Source organism: Lithobates pipiens, unplaced genomic scaffold, assembly GCF_037356315.1.
Source record: "Lithobates pipiens isolate NorthernLeopardFrog02 unplaced genomic scaffold, aLitPip1_a1.2 Scaffold_30, whole genome shotgun sequence".
NCBI lineage: Eukaryota > Metazoa > Chordata > Amphibia > Anura > Ranidae > Lithobates > Lithobates pipiens.
The window spans coordinates 115,051,722-115,070,495 of NW_027507791.1; positions in this window are offsets into that span (position 1 = coordinate 115,051,722).

An 18,774-nucleotide genomic window follows, 5' to 3' on the forward strand; every position below is an offset into this window, starting at 1 on the left:
ACAGTATACATCTGTATATACCCCTTTAACTCTGCTGTTTTCTTGTTATTGTCTGCGTGCCCTGACCGCAGTATACACCGTGATATTCACCTCACCTATATAGCTAGTGGTCCATCTTTAACAATAGAGCTTGCAGTCAGCAGTGTCACTCAGGAGATAGTGCGTGCTGTGTGCCTGCTCTGTACCCAGTACATACCGCTATTATCCACCTACATAGCTGTTCTCTATTTGGGCCCGATTGACATCTGCTGGAGTTATTGGAAGTTGTGTGTGCTTCCAGCACAGCACAGTATACATCTGTATATACCCCTTTAACTCTGCTGTTTTCTTGTTATTGTCTGCGTGCCCTGACCGCAGTATACACCGTGATATTCACCTCACCTATATAGCTAGTGGTCCATCTTTAACAATAGAGCTTGCAGTCAGCAGTGTCACTCAGGAGATAGTGCGTGCTGTGTGCCTGCTCTGTACCCAGTACATACCGCTATTATCCACCTACATAGCTGTTCTCTATTTGGGCCCGATTGACATCTGCTGGAGTTATTGGAAGTTGTGTGTGCTTCCAGCACAGCACAGTATACATCTGTATATACCCCTTTAACTCTGCTGTTTTCTTGTTATTGTCTGCGTGCCCTGACCGCAGTATACACCGTGATATTCACCTCACCTATATAGCTAGTGGTCCATCTTTAACAATAGAGCTTGCAGTCAGCAGTGTCACTCAGGAGATAGTGCGTGCTGTGTGCCTGCTCTGTACCCAGTACATACCGCTATTATCCACCTACATAGCTGTTCTCTATTTGGGCCCGATTGACATCTGCTGGAGTTATTGGAAGTTGTGTGTGCTTCCAGCACAGCACAGTATACATCTGTATATACCCCTTTAACTCTGCTGTTTTCTGGTTATTGTCTGCGTGCCCTGACCGCAGTATACACCGTGATATTCACCTCACCTATATAGCTAGTGGTCCATCTTTAACAATAGAGCTTGCAGTCAGTAGTGTCACTCAGGAGATAGTGCGTGCTGTGTGCCTGCTCTGTACCCAGTACATACCGCTATTATCCACCTACATAGCTGTTCTCTATTTGGGCCCGATTGACATCTGCTGGAGTTATTGGAAGTTGTGTGTGCTTCCAGCACAGCACAGTATACATCTGTATATACCCCTTTAACTCTGCTGTTCTATAAAAAAGGCATCTGCAGGAGTTAGTGGGTGTTGTGTGCCTCCAGCACAATATAAACTACCCAACTACTGTTTTACCCAACTCCCTTCAGGCCATTACCATGTCTGGAAGGCCAGCAAGGAGAGGCAGACAGGCGCGAGCCGATAAAAGAGGGCAAGCAGGCTCTGTGTCTAGAGACAACAGTGCTGGTCGTGGACGCGGTGCATTGTCATCAGCACGTGGCCATGGGACATGCTTGTCCTTCTTTTCTGCAGCTGGACATGTTGAACCGCAACATGCCAACGACTTGGTAGAGTGGATGACCAAGCCCTCTTCATCCTTCTCATCCTCTCTCACCCAGTCTCAGGGTAGTAGAAAAGCAGCTGCCAACACATCGTCGTCCCTCCTCTCAATGTCATCATCAGTGACTCCTTCCCTAGACCCACCACGTCCTCCTGAGGAGTCTCCTGAACTCTTTGAGCACAGTGTTGGGTACATGCTCCAGGAGGATGCCCAGTGTTTGGTGGGCTCTGATGATGACACTCAGCTAGAGGAAGGCAGTAGCGTGAGCACAGAGAGAGGGGATGCTCAAGAAGGACAGCAATCTGGCAGTCATGTTCCACAAGCTGCAGCATACTGTCAGGTTTGCTACAGCGATGAAGAGGGAGGGGATGATGAGGGCACTGACTCCACGTGGGTGCCTGGAAGGAGGGAGGAGGAGGAGGAGGAGGAGGCACATGTCCAACGAGGCAGGATGCCCTCCGGGGGCCAGCTTAGGGGCAGCACACCGACTGAATCACACCGCAGAGCTCCGCCTGCGCAGAGCGCTTCCTCTGCGCAGAGCGCTTCCTCTGCGCGTTATTCTAAAAGTTCTTTGGTGTGGGCCTTTTTTGAGACGAGTGCATCAGATCGCACCGCTGCTATTTGCAACATATGTCTCAAGCGTATCTCACGTGGCCAAAACATCAGCCGCTTGGGCACCACATGCTTGACCAGACATATGTTGACCTGCCATGCAGCTCGTTGGCAAGCATACCTCAAAGACCCACACCAAAGAACAAAGCGGACCTCTCCTTGCTCCTCATCAGCTGGCATCTCCAACCCCACTAGACCTTCAGTCCTCTCTGAAACCTGCTCTGAGAGGAATGAAGGTGTAGAATTAGGTGTGTCACAGCCAAGTGCTTCCGGGAACTCTGCTAGTGGTACATCCACGTCCGATTATAGCAGACAAATGTCCCTGCCCCAGCTGCTGGACCGGCGGAAGAAATTTACTCCCAGCCATCCACATGCCCAGCGGTTGAATGCTAGCTTGGCTAAATTGCTAGCACTTCAACTGCTGCCTTTTCAGTTGGTAGACTCGGCCCCCTTCCGTGAGTTTGTACAATGTGCGGTTCCTCAGTGGCAGGTCCCCAAACGCCACTTTTTCTCACGGAAGGCAATTCCGGCTCTCTACCGGCATGTTGAAGGCAATGTCCTTGCCTCGCTGGACAGGGCAGTCAGCGGTAAGGTGCATATTACCGCTGACTCATGGTCCAGCAGGCATGGACAGGGACATTACCTGTCTTTCACGGCCCATTGGGTCACTCTTCTGGCTGCTGGGAAGGATGCAGGACAAGGTGCAGTAGTATTGGAGGTTGTTCCGCCACCACGCCTCCAAAATGCTACTATTGGTTGTGACACACCTCTCTCCTCCACCCCCTCCTCTTCTTCTTCCTCCATGGCCTCTTCCAGTGCTCTGTCCTCAGAACCAGCGGTGCTCCGTAGGCGTTGCAGGGGCTACGCAAGTACGCAGGCAAAACGATGCCATGCCGTGCTTGCGCTGGTTTGTTTGGGGGACAGGAGCCACACTGGGGCGGATGTTTTGTCAGCTCTGCAGGGGCAGGCCGAGAGGTGGTTGACGCCACGCCAGCTTAAGCCAGGAATGGTGGTTTGCGACAATGGCACCAACCTCCTCTCCGCCCTCCGACAGGGACAACTGACCCATGTGCCCTGTGTAGCTCACGTCCTTAACCTGGTGGTGCAGCGGTTCTTGGGCAGGTACCCCGGCTTACAGGATGTCCTGAAACAGGCCAGGAGAGTCTGTGTGCATTTCCGCCGATCATTTAATGCCTGTGCTCGGCTGGCTGAGCTCCAAAAGGAGTTGAACCTGCCCAAGAACCGCCTTATATGTGACATGCCCACCAGGTGGAACTCCACGTTGGCCATGCTGCAGCGGCTGCACACGCAGCAGAGGGCCATCAATGAGTACCTGTGCGACTACGGCACCAGGACAGGGTCAGGGGAGCTTGGTTTTTTCTCACCACGCCAGTGGGGCATGATCAGGGATGCATGCACTGTCCTGTCACCGTTTGAGGAGGCCACAAGGATGGTGAGCAGTGACAGTGCATGCATCAGTGACACTATACCTCTTGTCCACCTCTTGGAGCATACGCTGCGTGGAATAATGGACAGGGCACTTGAGGCAGAACAGAGGCAGGAAGAGGAGGACTTCCTTGCCTCTCAAGGCCCCCTTTATCCAGACAGTGTTCCTGCTGTGCCACCCATCACACAGGAAGAGGGTGAGGAGGAGGAAGAGGAGGAGGAGGATGATTGTGTCAGCATGGAGGTGGAGGCTGGCACTCAGCATCAGCAGCAGCAGTCTTATAGGGATGATTTACAGTCCCAAGAAACACGTGGACTTGTACGTGGCTGGGAGGAGGTAGCTGCGGATCATGTTGTCCTTAGTGACCCAGAGGACTCCGGACCAAATGCCTCAGCTAACCTACGCTGCATGGCCTCCCTGATCCTGCAAAGCCTGCGGAAGGATCCTCGTATTCTTCGGATCAAGGAGAGGGACCATTACTGGCTGGCCACTCTCCTTGATCCACGATACAAGGGTAAGGTTGCCGACCTTATCTTGCCATCGTAGAGGGAGCAGAGGATGAGACATCTCCAGGAGGCCTTGCAGAAAGCTCTGTGCAACGCGTTCCCAGAGACTGGGAGGTCACAAACTCCTGGTCCTGGACAACGTGTTGCTGAGGCATCAGTCAGAAGGAGCGGTGGAGAAGGTGGCCGTCTGACTGATGCTTTCAGACAATTTTTTAGTCCGCAGCCCCAAGGTATGATTGGTTCCAGCACCCATCGCCAGCGTCTAATTTACATGGTGCAGGAATACCTAGGGGCAAGGTCAGACTTGGACACCTTTCCCACTGAAAATCCTCTGGCTTACTGGGTCTTGAGGATGGATCACTGGCCAGAGCTTGCACAGTATGCAATTGAGCTACTGGCCTGTCCTGCATCCAGCGTTCTTTCGGAACGCACCTTCAGTGCTGCTGGTGGCTTCGTTACCGATCACAGGGTGCGCCTGTCCACCGAATCAGTTGATCGACTGACCTTCATCAAGATGAATCAGTCTTGGATCACCCACAGCTACCAAGCACCTGAAGCTGATGTAACCGAATAATTTTTTTTGAAATACCACATCCCTTCAAGACTGCCTATGCTGATGCTGAGTGACTGTCCTGTTATGTTGATTGTCTATCCTCTTCCTCCTCCGCTGATATGTTGGAAGAACATTTTTGGTTCTGGGTGATGCCAGCAGCCCAATTTTTCTGCCCCTGTTTAACAGGGGCGTTTAATTACAATTTTTGATGCAATGCTTTGCAGCAGGGCTAATTCCTGCAATAAAACTAGAGTATATGGCAGAGGTTGCAGTGTGGTGGCACCAGCACCAGTGCCTAAGGCCCAATTTTTCTGCCCCTGTTTAACAGGGGCGTTTAAGTACAATTTTTGATGCAATGCTTTGCAGCAGGGCTAATTCCTGCAATAAAACTAGAGTGTATGGCAGAGGTTGCAGTGTGATGGCACCAGTGCCTAAGGCCCAATTTTTCTGCCCCTGTTTAACAGGGGCGTTTAAGTAAAATTTTTGATGCAATGCTTTGCAGCAGGGCTAATTCCTGCAATAAAACTAGAGTGTATGGCAGAGGTTGCAGTGTGATGGCACCAGTGCCTAAGGCCCAATTTTTCTGCCCCTGTTTAACAGGGGCGTTTAAGTACAATTTTTGATGCAATGCTTTGCAGCAGGGCTAATTCCTGCAAAAAAACTAGAGTGTATGGCAGAGGTTGCAGTGTGATGGCACCAGTGCCTAAGGCCCAATTTTTCTGCCCCTGTTTAACAGGGGCGTTTAAGTAAAATTTTTGATGCAATGCTTTGCAGCAGGGCTAATTCCTGCAAAAAAACTAGAGTGTATGGCAGAGGTTGCAGTGTGATGGCACCAGTGCCTAAGGCCCAATTTTTCTGCCCCTGTTTAACAGGGACATGTAATTACAATTCTTGATATAATATTTCACAGGAGGGCCCCTTCCTGTGCCCACCCAGAGTAACTGTGAGGACTTATAGTGTTGTGGCACCAGCACCACAACCACCAAAGTCAATTTTTCTACCACTGTTCAACAATGGCATGTAATTACAATTCTTGATATAATCGTTCACAGCAGGGCGCTCCAGCGCCCACCAAGAGTCACTTTGAGGGCTTACAATGTTGTTGCAAAACCAACACCTTGTTCCGCCATTTCTGCAGAGCATATAGGGCAGGCCCCTACTTTCAAACATCCAACTTACAAACATCTCCTACTTGCAAACGGAAGGAGACAACAGCAAGTGAGATGAAAAAAGATGGACGACAAAACAAATTATACAGGGGTGATAACCCTTCCCTATGTTTTCCAAAAAGCTTAAAAATATTTTTTTTGACTGGAGCTACACTTTAAAAATGTACCAGTTGAAAATTACAAACAGATTCAACTTAACACAACAAACCTACACAGTCCCAGTCTTGTTTGCACCGCCTGTATACTGCTGTTCTGAGTATATAGGGCCTGGGGGCCACACGCATTTCCTTTTTTTAATATGGGTACGGGGTTCCCCTTAATATGCGTACAAGACCCAAATAGGCTGGTAATGGGCAGGGAGGGCTACCCATGCCATTTTTCTGAATGATTTTCAACCATATTGCAGGAACCAGATATAACATTAAAACCGCAAGCAGTTTTAAATGGTGTTATTTCCGCTTAATGTCATTTTGTGCAGGGACTGTTCTAAACACGGGAAACACGTGGCACTTCACAGGCATACTACAGACACCCACCAGGCACCATATTTAAAGGAATATTTCACTTTTTTTTTTCACTTTAATCGTCATTAAAATCAGTACTCCCACCAAAACGGTAGTTTTTAAAACTTTTTTTTGCAGTGACCCATGTCCCCTGAGGCAGGAGGCAGGTCGCCAAACCCTTTTTAGGACACTATCTTGCATATTAGCCGTTAAAATTAGCACTTTCCAATTCGAACGTTCGAGTCCCATAGACTTCAATGGGGTTCTAACGTGCGTACCGAACGCGGGGGTCGTTCGCAAGTTCTGGTGCGAACCGAACCGGGGGGTGTTCGGCTCATCCCTAACCAGGTCCAGCAGAGCGTCATTCCTAGCTGGAGCCTTAATAAACTGGACCATAAAATTGTCTTTTATTAGGTGTATAAATTGTTGCCCTTTAACTGTCTCAGCAGTGCCATTACTCCAGTCAATTTCCAGAAAGTTAAAATCATCCATTATTATCACTGTCCCAGCCCTTTCCATCTGTGTACCTTCTCATTAACACTGGGAGGTTTATCACAAACTCCAATGATAACCTTTGTAGTACGCACACCCATGTACAGTTCCACCCATAATGCTTCAGAGTCATCACACTCTCCATCAACTAGGTCCTCTTTCACACTCACTTCTATGTGAGATCACATCTCACATAGAGACAGACACCACCACTCCTCAGTTTTTCATCCTTGATTTCCTTTTTACATTTTTGTTATATTCTTTGTAGCATTTAAACGATGATAGTGTTCCTTCATTTTTATATTTTTTTTTAAGTTCTTTTCTTATTATTTATAGCCATTTTACCTTTGGCCGTGAGCCACATAGGTTTTATTTTTAGCCTTTTAACCACTTGACCACTGGCCACTTAAACCCCCTTAAAGCAGGAGTCCACCGGGACTCCGCGTTTTTTTTTTTTTTTTTAAAGCCAGCAGCTACAAATACTGCAGCGGCTGACTTTTAAAATAGTGACACTTACCCGTCCAGCGCGCCCGCGATGTCGGCACCCGAAGCCGATGTGTAGATCGTATGTCGGGTGCTGCCGCCACCATCTTGGGTATGGGAATCAGGAAATGGAGCCTTTCGGCTTCATTTCCCGGTTCCCTACTGCGCATGCGCGAATCACGCTGCGCAATAAGGACGGTCCCCGCTGCCTCTGGGATCTGTGTGTTTCCCAGCAGGCAGCGGGGCACTTGCGGAAAGGGGCGGGCACTTGCGGAAAGGGGCGTAATCTACGCCCCTTTCCGCAGAGAGCTATCCCGGAAGTGGGTGCAGAATACCTGTACTGTACAGGTATCTGCACCCCCCTCCCCCCTGAAAGGTGCCAATTGTGGCGCCGGAGGGGGGGAGGGTTCCGATGAGCGGAGGTCCACTTTAGGGTGGACCTCCGCTTTAATAACCAGACCAATTTTCAGCTTTTGGTGTTCTCACATTTTGAATGACAATTACTCAGTAATACAACACTGTACCTATTTGTAATTGTTGTCCTTTTTTTCACACAAATAGAGCTTTCTTTTGGTGGTATTTAATCACTGCTGGGTTTTAAAAAAAAAATTTGCGCTATAAAAGAAAAAAGACCAAAAAATTCTGTAAAAAAATATTTTTTTCTTAATTTCTGTTATACAATTTTGCAAATTTGTAATTTTTCTTCATATATTTTGGCCAAAATTTATACCACTACATATCTTTGGTAAAAAATAACCCAAATCAGTGTATATTATTTGGTCTTTGTGAAAGTTATAGAGTCCACAAGCTATGGTGCCAATCTCTGAAAATTGATCACACCTGAAGTACTGACGGCCATTTCTTGAGACCCTAACAAGCCAGGAAAGTACAAATACCCCCCAAATGACCCCTTTTTGGAAAGTAGACATCCCAAGGTATTTAGTTAGAGGCATGGTTGGTTTTTTGAAGTTGTCATTTTTACCCACAATTCTTTGCAATATCGAGATTTTATTTTCTTTTTTTTCACAAAATTGTTATATTAGAAGGTTATTTCTCACACACAGCATACGCATACCACAAATTACACCCCAAAACACATTATACTACTGCTCCTGAGTATGGCGATAACACATGTGTGAGACTTTTACATAGCGTGGCCACATACAGAGGCCCAACATGCAGGGAGCGCCATCAGGCCTTCTTGGAGCATAAATTACACATATAATTTCTTGACTACCTCTTACATTTTTGAAGGCCCTGGAGAACCAGGACAATGGAAATGCCCCAAAAATGACCCAATTTTTGAAAGAAAACAACCCAATGTATAATCTATGAGGCATATCGAGTCTTTTGAACATGTAATTTTTTTCTACAAGTTTTTGGAAAATGTGTAAAGAAAAATAATTTTTTACACAATGTTGTCAATTTACACAATATTTCTAACACATAACAGGTACATACCAAAAATTACACCCTAAAATAGATTCTCCTACTCCTGAGTATGGCGATACCACATGTGTGAGACTTTTCCACAGCGTAGCCACATACAGAGGAACAATATGCAGGGAGCACATCAGGTGTTCTAGGGACATAAGTTTCAAATCTAATTTGACTACCTATTACACTTTTGTGAGGAACTGTAGTGGCATGGATGTGACATGGATGAGCATGAATGGGGATTGATGAGCCGTGGATGGGGATGGCTGAGCATGAATGAGTATGGCTGGGTACGGCTGCGTATGGCTGGGTATAGATGGGATGGCTGAGTATGGCTGGGTATGACTGAGCACGATTGAGTATGGCTGGGTATGGCAGAGGAAGGCTGGGTCCGGCTGGGTATGGCTGTGTAAGGCTGAGTATGGCTGGCTATGGCTGAGTACGGCTGGGTATGACTTAGTAAGATTGAGTATAGCTGGGTATGGCTGAGTACGATTGAATATGGCTGAGTACGACTGGGTATGACTGAGTATGATTGAGCATGGCTGGGTATGGCTGAGTATGACTGAGTACGATTGAGCATGGCTGGGTATGGCTGTGTATGGCTGGCTACGGCTGAGTATGGCTGGGTACAGCTAATTATGGATGGGGGTGGATGGTATGGCTGAGCATGGATGGATGAATGGATTAGTATTGCTGAGGATGGATGGATGAGTATGATGAGTATGGATGAGGATGTATGGATGAGCATGGATGGGTATGCAGAGTATGGATGGATGGGTATGCAGAGTATGGATGGGTATGGATGGGTATGCAGAGTATGGATGGGTATGCAGAGTATGGCTAGGTATGCAGAGTATGGATGGGTATGCAGAACATACCCATCCATCCGCGATCAACGGCCGTTCACCGTGATCCGTGATCGTGGAAGTTCTCGGGGGCGCGCAAGAGCAGAATTCTGGGAGGACATCATAGTACGTCCTCCCAGAGTTAAGCAACCACCCTGTAGCCATCATTCGGCTATGGGCCGGTTGCTAAGTGGTTAAACTTATTGCCCATGGAAATATACTTTGCAGTGAGTTCACATACAGTCTTTTTGAATAATTCCCATTTTGTTCTGTGTCCATTGATGGCAATAATCCCTCACAGTCTAAGTCTTGAGTAACCCTCATCCTTGGAAATTTGCTCTCTTAAAGTTAAGTGTTTTTATTTTTCCCGTATGCGTTTGTTGCTTACAGCTAACATTAAATTAAATAATGTTATGGTTACTGCTACCAAGATGTTCTTTTATATGAATAGTGGTAATAAGTTCTGCATGCTTTGAGATTTCCAGGTCCAGCAAAGCGTCATTTCTAGTGGGGGCCGCAATAAACTGGACCATAAAATTGTCTTGTATTAGGTTTATAAATTGATTCCCTTTTAACTGTTTCAGCAGTGCCATTACTCCAGTCAACTTCCGGGTAGTTAAAATCCCCCATTATTATCACTGCCCCAGCAGCCCTTTCCATCTGTGCACCCCCTTATTAACACTGGGAGGTTTATAACAAACTCCAATGATAACCTTTGTAGTATGCACACTCATGTACAGTTCCACCCATAATGCTTCACTTCACTCTCCATCAACTAGGTACTCTTTAACATAGAGACAGACACCACCACTCCTCCTTTTTACCCTGTCTTTCCGGAAGAGAGCATAGCCAGGAATATTAATAGCCCAGTCATTGGAAGAATGAAGCCAAGATTCAGCAATACCAATTACAACATAGTTCTCCACATGCACCAGAGCTTCCAACTCACCTATTTTGCTTGGCAGACTTCTGGCATTGGTGAACAAACACTTCAATTCATTGTCACATTTTGCAAACGAATGTTGCATATTTTTTATTTTAGTACAAATAATACCCCAGTCCAGTGTTTCTCAATTCCAGTCCTCATGGCCCACTAACGGGTCATGTTTTCAGGATTTCCCTCAGATGAAACAGCTGGGGTAATTACTAAGGCAGTGAAACTGATCAAATCACCTGTGCAAAATAATGGAAAGCCTGAAAACATGACCTGTTAGTGGGCCATGAGGACTGGAATTGAGAAACACTGCCCCAGTCGAAGTACATTTGGTATGAAACATGTCGGGCACATAGTCTGTCAAGCTCGATTTACCACGCTTTTTATGTCTGAATACGAGCATGCTTGTATATTTTACTGAGTGATGCAATTGTGAAGATTTTTTATTTCATTAAACTTTTTTACCGGAGTGATCTGCTCTATGTGGAGGCCTTTTTATTTATTTTTTTCTCTATGATACATCATGCTTGATGAATGGAGTAACACACTGGATCTTGGAGACTGGACGACATACAGATTCCCCTGGATATCGTTGTGGTTATGTTATACCTGACCCATATCGATCCTGGTTGGAAGATATACCGTGGGAAATCGCTTTTCGCTTGATTGACTCAGCACCGTACGGTGTGTGCGTCCACACCTGGTGGTAAGAGTATCCATTACCTTCTTTACCATTTGATGCTTGTCTACTGTTTTCCAGTGTGAAGTTACATCCATCCTTTGTGCATTCAAGCAGGATTACAGCGTGTTTCCCCTCCCTGCTTAAGAGACTACATTTAATCGTATTGCTATATGAATTATGTGGGGATTTCATGTTAGGGAAATGATTTTATATACCGTCAATTGAAATGACATTGTTTTATTGATATATGCCATGATTGTGATAAGATCTCAAGAAATTCCATCCTTTTTGCATTTTTGTGCACATTTTTGAATATATTCACTATGTATTATATATTTTTTATTGTTGTACACATTTGATATACTCACAGTATTTTTACGTACACGTTAGTAAAAGTTTTCCCTTATGAAATTTTTCCTAAGGATGGACTTTATATATAGTTGTTTTTAGAGCTGCATTTTTCACTTTTTCACTTTTGCACAATTATTATTAATGCTGGTTGCTATTCGTTCATAGGTAGCGCAACTTTATTGTATTTTTTGTTCAAATAATACCATTCCCAATGGTTGTGGTAGGTGCCACATATATGTAAAATGTCAATATTTAATTTTACAAATATTAAAAAACATATTTGACATAAAAAAAGACAAAAGTGCTACATGTAAACATTGCAAGTACATTGGTTTGTATTGTATCTCATCACTCATCATCGCCACCAAACTTGGGTGATGGATCACTTGCTGTAACTTTTGAAGTTTCAGCAAGTGATCCATCACCCAAGTTGGTAGGAATGATGAGTGATGTGATACAATACAAACCCATGTACTTGCAATGTTGACATCTAGCACTTTTGTTGTCTTAATTTACATCATTTACATCATTTTTCACACCTGCCTAAATCTTTTCTACAGTACTATATATCTAAATATATTAAATTTTCTTTCTTTTTTAACCCTAGCAGAAAATTTAATAAATAAGAAAAGTTATATGAAAGAAAAAATACCCCAATATACCACAAGGCCTCAAAGGGATGGGGGGGGGGGGGGGGGGCAACTAGAAAGCAAGTGCACTTGTTGCCGATACAGAAAACGTTAGACCTAAAAAGACTATTGAGTCTATAGAACATGGGCTGTGGGAATCCAAAGGATATGTAGCCTACCAATGCAATTCATGGTATAACACACTATCTCTCCCTTCACAAAATTATACACGCTCCATAATGTTCCAATACACACTGGCAATATGGCTGCTGTGAACGTGTTTTATGACTGCATTATGGGGGGTTTTGGTGAATCTGCAAAGCTTTCAGGAGCTAAAGTTTGTGATTTACAAACCACAGGGGATTTACCTCAGAGTTGAACCCAAACTTCATCCCTAGTTGCTATACGTAGAAATTTCAGTTTTTTTGTATGTTCTTGTAAATCGGTCCCATTGATTATATTCAGGCTTGTAAATAAATTAGGATTTAAGTGGAACACAAAGTACATTTACATTTTACAGTGAAGTGAAGAGTGGCACACAGAACTGTACAGCTTGACTCGCCATGCATAATGATATTCATTCCAACAGAGCCACAATAATATTTTAGTTGCAGACAAAATGCTAATGCTCATATGCCCTGTACACATGGTCGGACATTCCGACTACAAAATTTGTCTGATTTTTTCAGACAAATTTTGGACCAAACTTGTCTTGCATACACACGATCGCACAAAGTTGTTGGAAAATACGATCCTTCTGAACGAGGTGACGTACAACACGTACTACAGGACTATAAAGAAGGCAGTAGCCAATAGCTTTCGTCTTGTAATTTATTCTGAGCATGCGTGGCACTTTGTCCGTTGGAATTGTCTACACACGATCAGAATTTAAACGATCGGATTTTGTTGTCGGAAAATTTTAAATCCTGCTCTCAAACTTTGTGTCGGAAATTCTGACATAAAAAGTCTGATGGAGCCCACACGAGATTCGATCACACATTTTCCATCGGAAAGTCAGACTGTGTGTACAGGGCATAAGACTTACTGTATTTGTGTTGTAAGTAGCTGGTCAGGACTGATCCACACATTAAATTGTTTGCCCTCTGTGAACAGGAGCTGTTACATTTCTTTGTATCTCTGTGTACATATAATAAATATTTATTGACTAAATTAGGAATTGAGTTATTGTGGAGGATGATATTAATGTATGTGGCATAAACAAAACATACCCAACAAACCTTCACCCTCTAGCACATGTCCAAGAATTATTCTTTTTACCTTCCCGTAGTTAACATTTTATTACATCTTGGGAGGACATCATTGGTCTTCTAAAATTCTTGCAAAGATCAACTGCTGGGAACTCATTTCCTATGGATGTGGGCATGCAACCCAAAACTACATCTCCCAAGTGCCATTTTCTTATACACAGTGTGTGACAGGCTCTTAGGAGTGAAAACCAGCAGCACTATTTTGTTAGGAAAAAAAGTTGTGTATGTGCGAAAAGTTGTACAAATTGTAGAGGAGATGGATAGACAGGGTTTTATGGTTTAGCGTGTAGGGCTGCCAGCACTGGTTGGGACTTCAGTGCAGATTTAGGCAAAGCAACAGGTATTTACCGTATATACTCGAGTATAGGCCGACCCGAATATAAGCCGAGGCCCCCAATTTACCCCCAAAAAACTGGAAAACTTATTGACTCGTGTATAAGCCGAGGGTGAGACATGGCTGTCCATCCCTGTGTGTCCGTCCATCCCTGTGTGTGTGTCCGTCCATCCATCCCTGTGTGTGTGTCCATCCATCCATCCATCCATCCATCCCTGTGTGTCCGTCCATCCATCCCTGTGTGTGTATCCATCCATCCCTGTGTGTGTGTGTGTGTGTGTGTGTGTGTGTGTGTGTGTGTATTCATCCATCCATCCATCCCTGTGTGTGTGTGTGTGTGTGTGTGTGTATCCATCCATCCATCCATCCCTGTGTGTGTGTGTGTGTGTGTGTGTGTGTGTGTGTGTGTGTGTGTCCGTGCAGCCTTGTGTGTGTGTCCAGCCTACCTGTGTCCCAAGCCTCCGTCCCGAGCCGCCGTCGTCCCGAGCCTCCTCTGTCCCGTGCCTCCTCTGTCCCGTGCCTTCCGGTGTCCCGTGCCTCCTCTGTCCCGTGCCTCCTCCGTCCCGTGCCTCCTCCGTCCCGTGTCGTGCCGATGGATCGCCGCTCTTCTCGGCGGCCATTCTACGATTCAAAAGCTGCGCCTCCGTCCTCCGCCTGTGATAGGCGGAACACTCAATTTCCCAGCAGCCTGTGTTCCGCCTATCACGGACATCCTCTCATACTCGTCCGTAGTATGAGAATGAACGGATGTCCGTGATAGGCGGAACACTGACTGCTGGGAAATTCAGTGTTCCGCCTATCACAGGCAGAGGCGGAGAAGGAGGCGCGGCTTTTGAATTTTAATGTCCGCCGTCTGTCTGCTCGATACGCTGATCGAGCAGTCAGACAGCGGTGACTCGAGTATAAGCCGAGGGGGCACTTTCAGCCTCAAAAAAGAGGCTGAAAATCTCGGCTTATACTCGAGTATATACGGTATCTGTACTTTCTGCCTTTTTAAAGGGATAAACCATGGACATTTATTTGATAAAAACGTTGTCCAGACATACACTTTATTCATTAGTGGCTGTATATATTTTAAATATGTGTGTCATGGGAGCCTGAGGAAGGCATGATAACATGAAAGGGGGGGGGTTTCTTCATGCTCCTTAACCACTTAACGACCGCAGCATGCCATTGTACGTCATCACAATGGCATGTACGTGTATGTGCTTGCCTTCCAGCGGGTGGGGGGTCCGATCGGACCCCCTCCCGCTGGATACGGCGGTCCGGTTCGCTTCAGGAGCGATCCGGGATGAGGGGATGGCCGTTGGTTTCTGGCCATCCCCTCTCGATCGCTCCTGGCGAATGAGAAGCTTCCTCCCACTGTGTATTGTATACACAGGCAGGGAGGAAGTGATGTCATTCTCCTCGGGGTGGTCTTATTGACTGGACTACGAGGAGAGGACACAGTAAGTCTGCACCAAACACTACACTGACACTAACTAACACACAGGCACACAAACCCCCCCGATCGCCCCCCGACCCCCCACCCGCCCCGAGTCACAGTGTCACTGATTGCAGTGATCATTTATTTACTGATCACTGCATTCAGTGTCAGTTGTAAAAGTAAAAAGTGTCAGGGCAGTTAGTGTTAGGTCCAGGGTAGCCCCCTACCACCCCCCAATAAAGATTTAACCCCCTGATTGCCCTTAGAGTTAACCCTTTCACCCCCTTTTGCCAGTGTCACTAAGCGATCATTTTTCTGATCGCTGCATTAGTGTCACTAGTGTCGCTAGGTAGCTAGTTATTTTTTTAGGTTCACCGCCAGGTTTTTATAGCGCTAGGTACCCCGATATACTACCCAATAATGGTTTTAACCCCCTGATTGCCCCTAATTAACCCTTTCACCCCCTTTTGCCAGTGTCACTAAGCGATCGTTTTTCTGAGCGCTGCATTAGTGTCACTGGTGTCGCTAGGTAGCTAGTTATTTTTTTAAGTTCACCGCCAGGTTTTCATAGCGCTAGGTACCCCGATATACTACCCAATAACGGTTTTAACCCCCTGATTGCCCCTAGTTAACCCTTTCACCCCCTTTTGCCAGTGTCACTAAGCAATCATTTTTCTGATCGCTGCATTAGTGTCGCTAGGTAGCTAGTTATTTTTTTAGGTTCACCGCCAGGTTTTTATAGCGCTAGGTACCCCAATATACTACCCAATAACGGTTTTAACCCCCTGATTGCCCCTAGTTAACCCTTTCACCCCCTTTTGCCAGTGTCACTAAGCGATCATTTTTCTGATCGCTGCATTAGTGTCACTAGTATCGCTAGGTAGCTAGTTATTTTTTTAGGTTCACCGCCAGTTTTTTATAGCGCTAGGTACCCCATATACTACCCAATAATGGTTTTAACCCCCTGATTGCCCCATTTAACCCTTTCACCAGCGATCACCGTATAAGTGTCACTGGTGACGCTGGTTAGCCAGTTAGTTATTTAGGTTCCCCGTCAGGTTTTTATATAGCGCCAGGGACCCCCATATACTACCTAATAAAAATGTGAACCCCCTGATTGCCCCTAGTTAACCCTTTCACCAGTGATCACCGTATAAGTGTTACGGGTGACTCTGGTTAGTTAGTTTGCTTTTTATAGCATCAGGGCACCCACCATTTATTACCCAATAAAGGTTTAACCCCCTGATCACCCGGCGGGTGATATCAATTAGGTTTTAGGGTCAGGGTCTGAGTCGCCCCAGGCAGCGCTAGGTTAGTGCCAGTACCGCTAACACCCACGCGCAAAGCATAAACCTCCCGTAGTGGTATAGAATCTGAACAGATCAATATCTGATCTGATCAGATCTATACTAGCGTCCCCAGCAGTTTAGGGCTCCAAAAAAACGCATTGTTAGCGGGATCAGCCCAGATACCTGCTAGCATCTGCGTTTTGCCCCTCCACCCAGCCCACCCAAGTGCAGTATCAATCGATCGCTGTCACTTACAAAACACTAAACACATAACTGCAGCGTTTGCAGAGTCAGGCCTGATCCCTGCGATCGCTAACAGTTTTTTTTGGTAGCGTTTTATATTTAAATCCGGAAGGCAGTGCTTGGTTTTCGGGGTCCCGTACGTGGCTAGGCTCCCAAAAAGTCCCCCACATGTGGTATCCCCGTACTCGGGAGAAGCAGCAGAATTTATTTTGGGGTGTAATTTGATTTATGCCCATAGCATGTGTGAGTAATATATCATTTAGTGACAACTTTGTGCAAAAAAAAAAAAAAAATTGTAATATTCCTGCAACTTGTGGCAAAATATAAAATATTTCATGGACTCAACATGCCTCTCAGTAAATAGCTTGGGGTGTCTACTTTCCAAAATGGGGTCATTTGGGGGGGTTTTGTGTTATTTTGGCATTTTATGGCCTTCGAAACTGTGATAGGTAGTGAGGAGTGAAATCAAAAATTTGCACCCTTAGAAATCCTGAAGGCAGTGATTGGATTTCGGGGTGCCGTACGCGGCTAGACTCCCAAAAAGTCCCACATATGTGGTATTTCCGTACTCAGGAGAAGCAGCAGAATATATTTTGGGGTGCAATTCCACATATAACTATGGCATGTGTGAGCAATATATCATTTAGTGACAACTTTTTGTAAACTTTTTTTTTTTTTTTTGTGTCATTATTCAATCACTTGGGACAAAAAAAAAATATTCAGTGGGCCTAACATGCCCCTCAGCAATTTCCTTGGGGTGTCTACTTTCCAAAATGGGGTCATTTGGGGGGGGGGGGTTTGTACTGCCCTGCCATTTTAGCACCTCAAGAAATGAGATAGGCAGTCATAAATTAAAAGCTGTGTAAATTCCAGAAAATGTACTCTAGTTTGTAGACGCTATAACTTTTGTGCAAACCAATAAATATACGCTTATTGACATTTTTTTTTACTAAAGACATGTGGCTGAATAAATTTTGCCCTAAATATATGACTAAAATTGAGTTTATTCGATTTTTCTTATAACAAAAAGTAGAAAATATATTTTTTTCTCAAAATTTTCGGTCTTTTTCCATTAATATCGCAAAAAATAAAAATCGCAGAGGCAATCAAATACCATCAAAAGAAAGCTCTATTTGTGGGAAGAAAAGGACGCAAATTTCGTTTGGGTACAACATTGCATGACCGCGCAATTACCAGTTAAAGCAGTGTTCGGTCTTTTTCCATTTATATCGCAAAAAATAAAAATCGCAGAGGCAATCAAATACCATCAAAAGAAACCTCTATTTGTGGGAAGAAAAGGACGCAAATTTCGTTTGGGTACAACATTGCATGACTGCGCATTTACCAGTTAAAGCAGTGCAGTGCAAAATTGTAAAAAGACCTCTGGTCCTTAGGCTGAAAATTGGTCCGGGGCTAAAGTGGTTAAAGCTGGATACACACTATACAATTCTCTTTAGATTTTTTTCCAAATTTACCAAAACCATATAATATGAGGTCAAACCTTAAGAGTTCCAATTTGTATGCAATCGGGCAGGCCCTTGCATGACATGGTTTTGGTAAATTTAAAGGAAATCAGACAACAAAAGTGGTATAGTGTATATGGGGTCTTACGCGGCGCCTGTGCAATATATCAGATTCGATAATCCTCAGAAACCTACTGTTTTGTGATAACAAATTGATATTCATCTGTCAAGTGAAATAAAGTACATGCATACATCCAGTGAAATTTTAGCACTCAGATAAAGGTTTATTTTGTTGCATGCTAATATGGATGTAGCGCTTGAGTTTGAGATGTTGGCCTATGCTTTCTGTTTTTAATCAGCTTATATTGTCAACTAACCTTCATGGGTAGCAATCAGTATGGAATTTTCCAATAACCAGAAGTGACGGAGGAAAGAAAACAATGTGCATTACAATAGATAATGAGCACACAACAGTCCACATTGTTACAGGATAGACCCTTACCTGACATTAGGCAGAAATTCGACATTTCCTTGACATAATGCCAAGGACATTAAACAGATGGAAAAGAACGGGAAACACCCCATGCAGCACTGGACTTTTTAACAATCTGGATCTTTTAGTTTAGCCTTTCTCAACC